Raw genomic sequence first — 12,817 nt, forward strand, 5'->3', positions numbered from 1 at the left:
CCACCGATGGAACCATTGCTGCAACTTTCAAGTAGCAATTGCATAAGGGAAACAGAACAGAAGGTGAACGGAGGTAACTGCGGTGCGAAAATTCTTGCAAGCTATACTTAACTTCAGGCTGGCTATTACAATTGACGAGTCAGATCCGTTAAAACGCGCACCGGCCGAGGCCGCGGATCAGTCTATAACGATCGTAGTTATAATCACTTGATGGTACCCAAGACTTCTTGAAGGCTAGCGCTTCGCGTTACAATATTTTAATTATCTTATCATAGGAATACTACTAACAATACTAAGAATGGAGATGTGCCAAACACATTATTAATTCGATCAGGTCGACCCAAGTAACTTAATTTTTTCATAAATAACTTGTACAGTCTAGTGTCTTATGTACAATGTGTATGCTCTGAGTCGACCTAATGCAAAACGGAACTCTGTGCTTGAAACTGGAGTATCGGACAGTGAGGCAACTAAGCGCATTGAAATAAAGGTAGCTTTTATAGTTATCATTAACAATATTAGTACGTTTATTATGTCATCGTTCTTACAGAAATAGTTAAATTGGACGTGTTGCAGCTTCAAACTAAGCTGACTACAGGTATCCTAAGCAAATCTATGAAACCTTCGATCAATTTTTGATAGGGGAACAGTTCCACGTGTGTTCTGCGTAGTAAGCACGTGTCGCAACGTTCCTCTCACAATTACCTCATCTATATGCGTGTAGAACATAAAAAGGAGCACAAAGCGACAACCAGGGAGAAGGGTGTATTGTGTCTCAGCACGCGTTGTCCGATGTCTGATCATCGTCCGCCAATGTAACACCAGCCTAATATGTGGCAGCTGCTCTACACATTATTCGATTCGTACGGAGCGCTGAGTTTGCGCATGCCGTTCGGGTGCTGATGTTAGCGTCACCGTGTCGACGGTTCAACACACATAGAACAGATTCGATCGGCCTGACCCATCTCCTCCACAGCTGCCTTCACAGGCTCCCAGATAGAAAGGACGCGACATATCGACGAGGGTAGCCACCGTCGATGATTTCGAATGTCACATCAGCCAGCGTGACATCTGTGTCGCTTGCGCCTGCACTAGTATTTACATTTCCAGAGGTGAAATAGCTTATGTGCTGATCAAATGACTGCAGTTTTCCAGCATTTCACTTCTACACGCGCACTGCTAACCGACTGATTCGTCTCTCGATGGTTCCGTGGCCATTGACTAAGCGGCCAAGGATTCGATGGTACCGCCCCAGACGAAACCAGCCAATCCTCTGTCTTACGCCGTGCTTAGAACTATTCGCAGTACTAGCAACAGAAGTAGCTCTATGAGGGACTACCGTTTAAGCGGCAGCGTCGTTGCGAGATCTAGCGTTAAGGAGGGCAGGCTAAGTATATTCAACGACGACGCAACACCGTAAAGCGGTTTTTACGAATCGCATCCACTAATTATGTATTCATGCTATTGTAGCATGCACTGTCGTTGCTTGTATCGTTGCTGATGGAGGAACTCGGAGGCCAACGAGAGAAGTTGGCCGGGCAATGCTAGCAATAAGTTGGGTCAACCGTCAAGCGTGCACACGAGAACCAAGAATAAACGTGTAAACAGTGATTACCTAAACAAATCTTTCTAGTTTCATGTCAGGTATTGCCGTTAAACATCGCTTCAGACAGCTTTTTCCAGCACGAAATGAAGCGCGTCTACGCCCGCCCGCTTTTAAAGCTGGATATCATTTCACGTGTGCCTAGGTTTGACACGCGAACAACATAGCCCCCTTCGCTGCCTCCGCACCGCTTCGGCTATAAGTAGCAAATATTTAGCGATTGTAAACAACTAGTAGAGATGATGGAGTACCTAATATTTAGCAGAAGCTTCACGGCAATTAAGCAGGTTATATCGAACAGGTACTATTACTGTAAACAGTCTACCTTGGCAGAGCAAAACAAATCTCTCAAATTCACCTGCCGTGGACCTTCTGCAGTAATCAGGCTGCCTTCTCGTGTGTGACATCCGCTCACAACTGCAGCATCCTTAGATGTTCGCACGCTTCGTGTCTACATAGATCTTTATATCTGAAACATTTTTCGAAATCTATTGCCCGTCGTCACTTGGCGAGCAAAGTCGTCGGAACGCATATGGTGGAAGTGCTAGAATAGATTAGGTCCGTTAATTTTTGACCAACGTATCTGCGTCACACCTGTTTTCGATAGATATGTTAGATATTTCAAAACATGGACATTCTAAAGAGGTCCTAGGGTCTCTCGTGGAGGTTTTAACATGGTCCCGGGAATTTCAGAACAATGGTCGCACTTTACATACGCACAGGCGCACACACATAGAGATTTTACGCATCAGCGCAGCGATCGGTGCCGAGAGCCGGAAGTCGCGGCTGTCGATTCAGTCTGATCATTGGCTACATGCTATGTTTTATTGTAGATTTCAACAGTCCCAAACGACGCTAAAAGTTCTTGTCTGCAACGGCCTAGTAGCGGTTATCCTTTGCTATAAACTTGGATATTTGTGAGGCCGGCGCGTCGCTGTATCACCTCCTTTGCGGTCGAATATTTGTCCGTCTCAGCGCTTTGTTCGGCCTTCTCGCGTTCTCTGTGCCACTGTCCTTATCGTGCCAGCAGAAGCAGAGTAGGAAGCAAAATTGACTAGCATTGATTAGCAGTAACTGTTGCTCATAGCCCGTGCCACATGCACCGTTACATTACAATGGCGTGAAGACGCAAGGCACCGTCTTCGACGTCAAACGATTGTTCCGTTGTACGCGAATGTCTGCAGCAGTAGCATCTTTAGTTCGTACTCACATCATACAATTTGCTGATATCCTTCGCCTACTTAGAATGTAAATCGCCCCGTACTCCGTTAGCGTAGCTGCGGCCAGGAGAGGCTAGGTTTGGCTTCATTCGCTGTGGCGTTATTCATCAACACTAACGACTGTTGTTGTTGTTGTTATCGCCGTCGTTAGTAGAACGATCCTCGCGATTCGCAACGCCGAGGAAGAAGCGACGCAACTATAGATAAAATGGATGAGCCGATAGAGAGCAAGGGATGAGAGCGTCTCCTTCACAAGATGGCCTTCCGACGTTTGTCGATCAACGTTCAACACGACAACAGTAGCGTCAGCGCTGGCAGTAACGTTCGGGCAGCAGCGGCAGCAGCAGCAGCAGCAGCATGTAAGAATGTCAACATTCTGGAATATTCCAATGATCTGTGAGTGATTGTCGTGACATATTATGGATGCTGACTTTGACAGATCCTTGCTAATAATGCCCTCTGCTATTGAGCATAGCGAGTACTACTTCTGCTGCCGCGACCGCCGATCTCGCCTGCCGTGCATTTATATCGAAATTGGCAGGCCGGCCGCTTGTTGCATGTTAGTAATCTTATTTCTGTGTGTCACCGGTCCGTTCGTCCCGAAGTACGAAAAGCCACGACCTGATTCAACAGACGAATCACAGAAAGCTAGTCGGGAACCTGAGAGAGACTGCGGCTGAGAGAGACAGAAAAGGTGCAACAGAGTTCATATTCAGCGTAAAACGTAACTATGAGACACGTATACCGTTTTAGCAACAGTAGCAACGCCAACGGAGGTGCTATTAGTGTATGACCCAGACAGAATGGCACATCGCCAGTCGTCCAGGCGTTTACCATTGTAATGAAGAGTAGGTCCGGCAATAGCAACAGCAGTAGACTAGGCTCAAGTGGACTTGGCCGTTTTGCATTGACGATATGCGTTTTTTTCTTTGCACCGACAACATCAGAAAAGAATCACTGAAAATCGTTGCCGTAAAAGCGCAGTAACAGATCAGCAGTTGAATAGACCGAAAGCCTCCAACACAAGCAGTAACGGATGGTGGCCAGGCCGGTTGCCATTCTAGGGGAGGCAGGCGTCATAATAACCACAACGAAATCGGCATAACAGCTTTCCACAGCAGCGAGGTTGGCTACGGTAAGGTAGTCGCCAAGCTGATAAGGATCACTGTCACTAGTGATAGCCTGGTATATATGTGTCGCCATTGAATTGTGACATTGTTGAACTCAGTCGGTGGTAATACGGTCCGAGTACACCGTAGTCGGTGAAGATGGAGCATCTTTTTTGCCAACAAATTATTGTTGTTAAATAGTTAACTAAGGCCGAGGTGTTTCGTCGATTTGACGACTGATTTCTCGGTTGATACGTCGCTATCTAATCTATTGTTTAACACGTCCGTATTCATAACACCTGCAAAAGAAGGTGACAATATTCCAGCGAATTGTTGACCCTATTACCAATGGCTGCGCCAAGGCGGAGGAGCAAGTTCTGTAGTTAAGTAACGGTAATATATCATGATACTAGCCACCTTACGCCTCATGATTGCCTCAGATTAATTGACATTACTGACGCATAAATTCTCCTATTTTGTTACTCTCACACATTTTTTGATACATATAACGAGCCTTGCTTTCCCGGTCCTCACTACGACGCTCTGATTCTATCCAGATCTGTAAATATGACAACAAACAAAGTGTAAAATGCGCCTATGGCGGATGTTAACTATTTTTTTCTCAAATCTATATTTCAACGGTCTATATAACTCGGTATTTGTCCACCACAGACCGTTCTTTGAGTAGCCCTACGCACCGCCACGACGCTCAACCTCATCCCATTGAAATCATTGTTCCCACAATGCACCTAACGCGGAGATAGCCCACTGACCACTGGTGCTAATGGCTATTGGCTTTCCGCGACGTGTTCTCGTTATCTCGATTCAACCGCGCAGTTGGAGCAGTAGCGGCGATTGGCGTTGTTGTTGTTCGATCGTCTACCTGTCTCTTTTTCGTTGCTGCTAATATAATGTAACATATAGCCGGCCGTAGTAACGCACCGGTCACGCTGTCGAGGTACCCGAACAACAACAGCGGCAACGATGGCGATGAGGACGCCATTTCACTCGGGTGGTAGCAGCGGACGTTAATGCTAACGGCTGAACGCCATCACGAGCCACGACTGCTTTCGATTCCCCCAATGGCTCTGCGAAGAAGGGTCACGCAATGGGCTAGTTTGCCGCTCATCCTGCTACTGTTTCGACGGCCTCTTGAAATAAACTATAGTAAAACCGAACGGCAAAATGGAAGACACGCGCGTACTGCAGGCACATGCGCAGACTAACAGTCACTTACAAACAAATACACACGCATGACACATATGTATGTAAACGTAAAGGGTGCTTGAGGTGCCGTTTGCGGCTTACCCAGTTGGTCGACATAGGCGGAAAGGCCTGCGTAGCTACCATTGACCGTTAGCATTATCGTGAACAGCGTTACTATTTCAAAGAAAAATTAAAAAAAAAAAAAGAAAAAAATAGTGTATGTGTGTGTCTGTGTTTAGTATCTAGAAACGGAAATTGAATTGTTTGCTATGATACCTTGATTTCTCATGGAGAAAAAGAAACAACGCGCATTACGGATTCGTTGTTATGAAAAAGAAAGGAAAAGAAAGAGAACAATGAAAAATGCAGCGCCAGTTACTTCAGGAAATGTGGACAAACCTTTCTGTGCTATATGGAGAATACATACGCATTGTAGGTCGAGTCACGCTCGCGTAATAGAACGGAAATCCAGCGTCTGATTTAGTTATTGTCCACGGTGCAAAACGGTGCTTAGAGCTACGAAGTAACCCAGGTCTAAATATATATCTGCTGATGGGCAAAACTAGGATTTATTACAGGCAAAGCTGAAGCAAATTTTTTCTTAGCCATTCTTCATGCACACGCAACAATAGAGTCCAGATACTAACCGACAGGACGTATTTATTATCATACAATGACAACGTCACATCACAATTTACTGCTACATAAATGTTCGTCTCAAAAGTTTTTTAAAAAGCCCGCCCCTAGGTGGCGCAGAGTTTCCTACCATTATCCACAGGTTAGCATTTATATATAGCACGTACATATTTTACATTGATTTAATCAAATATTGGTTTAGAACGTGCTTTAATTTTACCACGTCGCGAATACAATCGATCTTGAAAATAACGTGGGTGTCGCGTGTGCCCGAGGGCAGATTGGTGCTAATTGGCTCAGACGCTTCATTGCGCACGTCTGGCCGCTACGGGCAAGTTTTCCGCGTGTCTGTAGACAGCAAACCCGGCCACCTACGTGACTCACCTACTAATGCATCGTTATTGTGAAATTCAGAAATTATGGTTGTGTTTCCCTCGCTTATATGCTAACTATTGTATAGCCATTTTCTTCGATTACGTTTGCTTCTTCTTGCATATTTGTCTTGCTTTCGTAGAGTGGAGCGCCTACGTAGATATAATCTAACATAGGCAAAGGGCAATTAGCATCGAAGGCCATACAGAAGCGGTGGGGTAACACAAAATAAACTAAGTGCAGATCGATAATGGGCCAGGAATGATTTTAGCCGACATACATGTCCAGAAGTGTATATATGTGCAGGGTGTTCGGACACACCTTGGTGGACCGCTTTACCCGATAGGCATGCGTAGGTGAGCTACTAATTTATTTTTGCCTAACAGAACACAACATGATGACAAGCCCCTTCGACTGCCCGAAGTCGAAGGAACCGTGATTAAGTACGTGTCTGGTTGTAAACTTTTCCAGAAAATCGACTACTACAAGAATGTCAAAATTAACTAAAAAAAATTCTAAAAGTATACTTTTTTATGATTGTACGCCCAAAAATCTAAATTTATCCTAAAAAATAGGAGATCCACTAGCTCGAATAGGTTAGGAAAAGTTTAGTTGAAGTTTTATTTCATTACACTTTATCAGAAATTGTATAGGAAGTTCTTTAGTATAGTTCTTCTCCTCCAGGGCTCTCTCCAGAGCTCCTTCAGGGACAGAGCAGAAGACCGCTTTCTATTTATTCGTCAGTGCGAGCAAATATTCATCGTTCAAAAAGGAACAAACGTTAACCTGCCTGCTTTCCGGAAGATGTCCTCGTGGCAACGAAAACAATTTTCTTACGGGTGCTTACATTAAAATTGTTGCTTCTAGTAAAGGCTGCATCATGTCGCCACATTTCTTTTGAGAAAAATGTACCTATTGCTAAGAAAATGTATCTGTAATCTGTGTTCTAGAAATCATGTTGGAACTCTACATAGCTACTACTCGAATGCTGCACCCTCTGTCAGTCAACAGAATTACATACCCGCTGACACGGGCAAACTTCTACAATGGGTAGAGCGGCTAGCTGCACGAGTGGACATAGCAACGACTTATGGCGCCTTGTAGTCCAGATAACGATGTATGCGGCGCGATCAAACAGGAGTCCAACAAGGTTCAGTATAACGACATAGATTCATTATTTATGGCTAACAAAGCGTTCAAAAATACGGATATGTGTTTTGAGCCCTGACCCAAAGCCGCGATCAAAATAGCAGGTACCTCGGGTGAGCACCCCAATAAAGGGTGTCCCTATGAATGCAAACGTTCACGCAAATATCTGTTTTTCATTGAGGTTTCATTAACGTACGGTTTATAAATAAGCAACCTTAGTTTTACCCTAGTTCGTAACAAATACTCATGTTTTTGTCAAATTACGTTATGTCATGCCACTTTCTGAATCTTATTAATAATGCTGATTTTTTTACAGTTCGTAGATGCTGTTTTCTATATTTTACGAGCCGCTCCTGCGTAAACACATCTTTTCACAGAGAATTAGGACTACTCTAAAGTAAACCTAATAACAGATCAAATAGAAGACTTTATTCGGATTTAGTAAGCGAGTTGCGTGTTTGTGGTGTCTCTAGAAGAAAAGCAATGCTATTGGACACAGGGAGCAAGGATGCTTGGAACGTTGAGGATAGCGAAGATAGCGAGAAAAAGCGAGGCTAAATGAGGCAATGGATTGAAAATAGCCTTCACGTTGCAGGAAAAGATGGCAGTTGGATGATGGCAACAAGACGACGGTAACTCGTTAAAACAGAATGCCATTAAAACCCTACATCTTCTTGGAATATAAAGTTCTGTTTGCCATGCGCCTGTGTTTTCATTGGCACTGTGTTTTTAGCAGAAAATGACCGTAGGAGGAAAGGGCTTTTTCATCCCCCGCGTCAGCCCTAGGAGCGGCGTACTTACTGTGAAATACTGTTCTCGTAGGGACATTGTGGCCAGAATACGCCAAGAGCAAACAGTCGTCAAACATCAGAACGACTCGAAAGCGAGATGAACCTACTTGGTAGCCTAAAAGATATATATATATATATGTATATAATAAATTCGTGGGAATACAGGCGTCATAATTTTCGTCCTGCTGCCTTCACATATGCCTTTAGTATGGCCGCAAGTGGCGCTGCCGCAGTGGATATCATGTAAATTACATGTACAGACAGCATACGGATGTATGTCCGGCTGCGTAAGTTCTATTTGATAGCTTGACTGGTCTGTTGTTGGCGTTTAGCTCTGTTTGTTTGTCCTCCAGTCACCGTTGGTCCTCCGAATATTTGAAGACTAGAGGACGGGATGGGAGGGAAGGGGATGTACTGCTGCGAATATAGCAATAACAACAGCAGCAGCAGCACCAACAGAAAAAGTGGCAACAAGAATGACAAGTGAACCAGAACGAACCGAAGAAGAGACTTGGCCTAAGCCCACTTGGCACAGAGATGGTGCAGATGACAGGGATTCAGGGGGGTGAGTTGTTGTCGCCGCCGCCGGTAGAGCGTCGACGGCGAGCGCCTCAGCAGTGATGTACATATGAGACAGGAGAATCGTTGGCCGTAGCCGGAAAAGAAGATAACAGTTCCGAAAAACATTTGAGGACGCCTCAGTTCTTCAGCTAGCGGACAATCGAGGAGAGAGAAATGGGCAGCAGTTAGGTAGAAAAGAGGAACATCAGCAGCTCGTGCGGAGGCCATAAAGAAGTCTAAGCGGATGGAGCACTGACGCTACTACGGCCATGTCGATGAAATAGACTGGCGTTGTGATGCTAGCGGCGGACCATTGTTTGCCATCCGAAACCAGAACTGACGCCGATGCTCGTGAAACAACGAGATGTTCATTGCGAGCACGGAAACGGACTCGCGCAGCCGATCGCTTTCAAACACTACCATACCTTCACTATCATCGCAAGTACCAGTGCGAAGACAAATTCGAATCTGCTCGCTGCCGTCGCACGTACATCAAGTAAGAGCGCCACACCACTGATTCAACAGCAACCGATACATCAGAGTTGTGCTACAGACTTCAGAACACCAATGAATACCATAACAATAAACATGAACACTCAAAAGGACACGATAAATATGACGGCTATTTCGCAGCCAGCACAACCATATTTCGGCACGGCGAGCGCATTAGACGGGCACGATGGACTTGCGTTGGCTCGTCTGTACAGTTCAGGATTCGTCGTTACTATTCTATAAAAGAAATTGTTAGCACGTAAAAACGCACCGCAAAAGGCCGGTACTTGGTGGCAGCGGGAGCTATAGTGATGTCCACTGCAGCCACATGAACGCTGATGTTAACGACAAACTTGGCAACAGATGTAAGCTAATAAGTTAGGGCATCACTTCATACCGGCTAGCCCGAAGCGTCAGTGATTCAATTACAGACGACGGATTGCGATCATTATCATCAACAACAAATGTTCAGAGTCCAGGTGAGCTTGAAATATATTGACAAGCATGACTCTACAACGTATTAGTGCTACGGATAAGAGAAACTCGCGAAGCTATTGCCTGCCCCTTGCTCGGTACTCACCCGGCCGTTGCTAGAATCTCTGGTTTATCCCTTTCATTCGACTTGGCTGTGTGTGTCTTTCGTCGTTCTCGGACTCTGTATGTCGCTCCTAAAGCAGTGCCAGTAACATCCGATCGCAGTAGAGAATTTACATATTTAGTACATCATACAGATTATGAAATAAGTCGCCGCAGGCGGAGGACTAGCAAGCTGTAGGCTTCAGCAAGGGACGAATATCATCACGAGCAGGCACGAACATGCTATAGGATGGAACGGGTAAACATGGCGGGCGGAAAGAGAAAAAATAGAACGAGCGAATTCAAAAGGGAAGATGATGGGCTGCTACCCTCCATCTTTCATTCTTTTTCTCAGATGTGAGTGCCTGTATTCGACGATGTGGGACTTTGCAGCTACACAGCTGAAAGGGCGGCTGCGGCACGTTATCGTAATCATTTGATAATTGTTATTATACTACGGTAAGAACATATATCTATATATATATATATATATATATATATATATATATATGTATATAAGGTATATAAACAGGGTAAGAAACCCTGTTGCCTAGCTGAAATGCATTCACTATTTCTATCTCTACCTCTCTTTGTTTCGCTTTTTTTTTTCTATTTATCTATTACTTTAGATCGTTCGTTCTGTTTTAGCTCAGTACATTTCACACGTCAACCTTGTCGCTGTACCTCGGTATCGTAGTGTATGTTCTGTCCTCAACCTTCTCGTTCTACTCCCCTGTTCGCTGGCACCAGAGGGAGATATAATCCACTTTTCTATTAGCACTTTTCCTATATATTTTCTACCGATGATGCCGCTTTCAGATGGGCTGAACGAAAGAAGCGATAATTATTCAATATAAGGCAACGACGAGTATGAAGTGTCGAACTGATGAAGAAGACTGGTCGTCGTTGTCGTCTGTAGCTGGACACAAATTGAGTATTAATAAACCAGCACCTCAACCCCCACAATTTTTGATGCAAATGCTATTATCCGCTTCTCCTTAGTACTTAAAAGCCTTTGTCTCCAAGTGCCTCATTACCAAATTAATTGCCATTTTAGGAGGAGCGGTTACAATTAAATATATATATACATATATGTATGTGTGCGTGTATTATGAAGGCAACTTGAAATTGCCTCCTGTAAAGGTGACATCGAGTCGGAGCTCTGATAAGTTTTGCAAACGTTGGGGGGTCGTTTCCTTAAATTAGTGCATCCAAACTTCCAATTTGGTATGCTTCATTTCTCTACAATAGACCCTTTATTCTTCGCTTTGCCATACTGACTAGGTTTCACCCCTTATCGGACGCGCCAGTTCCCCCAAATAAAACCACACGAACACAAAAGGTGAGCCAACGAAAATATGGCGGAGATCAAAGCCAGAACACGAGAGTGCGAAGCATCAGACAAGGAGAGGTTTTGCTCTCTAGCGGAGACTGAAGGCAAAATAAAGATCAAGAAAAGTAGCCAGTGAGCGCGAGGGATGTCGTAGCTCACACAGTAAAACTAAAGCAAAGCTCGAAGCCATCAGCGAACAGTGGGCTGCCGGTTTGCCGCCAGCCAACCCGCTAATCCCGGACGACCCTCGTGGCTTGGTCTGTACGAAGCAAGAAATATGATGACGATGGAGGCCGCCAACTACCACTGATGTAGTCTATACACATAGTAAACAGGACATCTGAGGTAGCACCAGTCGGGACGCGGAACAATTCATGTCGCGAGAAGCCTGACAGCGGTGATCGCGATGCGAGCGAACTCGCACACACGCATAGCCATGGCTACCTGTCTGAGCTGCTGCTACGCTCACGGTTTTAACTTCAACTTCAACTTCAACACCGCATTGATGCAACGACACGGTTTGTCAAAGTTGTTCAATGGGCGCTACCCGTAACAGGGTGTCGGCATGAGCGCCTGACCTCGTCGTCTGCATTTCTGCTACTACGGTTACTGGTGCTGATATATATTATTCTATGGTGTACTGGTTGGCGTTGGGCTGGCTAGCCTGATGAAGGAGCTCAGTGAGGAGCAGGAAAGCACCGCCAAGCTTCATCATTCTCGCAGTTATCTAGAACAGCTAAGTTATGGCGTCGGCAGTACTGTCTTGGTTTCATAACGGTGCTACTAGCTCATCCAGCTCATGGCCGTTTCCCTGCTTCTCTCCTGTTCGTCGTCATTTTGCATAAATGTCTCATTTAGTTAATCCTTAAACTTAATCCTGACGACCACGTCGGTCGGCTCCTCGGATGCATCGGTGGCTGCTGCTGCTACAGCTCGACCGCTTGCCTGTATCATAAAAGCGAGAGATCATTATTATTAACGTTAATGCCTCCTTTTTAAAAGGAGGAGGGGGCGGAAAATGGGGTCTAACGGGAATAAGACTAGTAGTGAGCGGGGAAGGACAAGTTGTGAGGTTGTCGAGGGGTACAAGGAGGAGGACGACGACGTTGAACTAGCAAAGAAACAGGCTGATCATCGGACGATGAGCAGGGACATTTTTCGAAGAAGAGCAGGCGGGGTTACATAGAACCACAGGGAAAGCCGTCGTTCATATAGAAAGACGATTCAGAGACTGATACTACGGTTATCCGCTGAGGCAGCAGCAACACAAGACAATGATGAACTCGCTGCTTAACTCTTCAAAACACTCGGAAGCGCCAGACTATGCTCATGTGCACATAAATCTCGTAAAAGACTATATATACCCTCTATGGATGGCCATGTACATAAATAATACTCAGAATTTTCTAGAATGATTGGTTTTAAATACCTCTTTACAATAGGCCATAGTGTGAAAACAGCACGCGCAGTCGATTCCTTATAGAGGCACTACATAATTCACAACAGATGAGTCGACTGTGCAGGACAGGATTGAGGAATTGTTCAAACAACCCCAAAACGGCATACAGAAATGTGTATTGCCAACATATTCCTACAATGGCTTACAAGCGAACAGGTAAACTTGGATTCTATTTCTATTTTTAATGTCTACATTACATTTTATACTTATAGTACTCTAAGACACCTAAACCAATATATTAATATCATCAGTATATGATACTGTACAAGGTAAATAGCCTAGAAAACATCGACCAAACTGTGAACTTTGG

General features: G+C 44.8%; 1 long non-coding RNA gene across 3 annotated transcripts; it reads left to right on the forward strand.

The window, feature by feature from the left end:
- The first annotated feature begins 3,041 nt into the window (after window positions 1–3,041).
- On the forward strand, window positions 3,042–8,196 carry LOC147758788 (uncharacterized). Of its 3 annotated transcripts, none has more exons than XR_015316225.1 (3): window positions 4,692–6,502; window positions 7,097–7,296; window positions 7,769–8,196. It is a non-coding gene; the product is annotated as an uncharacterized LOC147758788 (long non-coding RNA). The 3 variants fall into 3 exon arrangements; XR_015316222.1 differs by lacking the exon at window positions 7,769–8,196 and having other exon boundaries at window positions 4,692–5,570; window positions 6,289–6,502; XR_015316224.1 differs by lacking the exons at window positions 4,692–6,502; window positions 7,769–8,196 and adding an exon at window positions 3,042–3,958.
- The last annotated feature ends 4,621 nt before the right edge of the window (window positions 8,197–12,817 follow it).

The sequence above is a fragment of the Varroa destructor genome, unplaced genomic scaffold, assembly GCF_002443255.2.
Source record: "Varroa destructor unplaced genomic scaffold, Vdes_3.0 BEIS01000001.1, whole genome shotgun sequence".
Taxonomy (NCBI): domain Eukaryota; kingdom Metazoa; phylum Arthropoda; class Arachnida; order Mesostigmata; family Varroidae; genus Varroa; species Varroa destructor.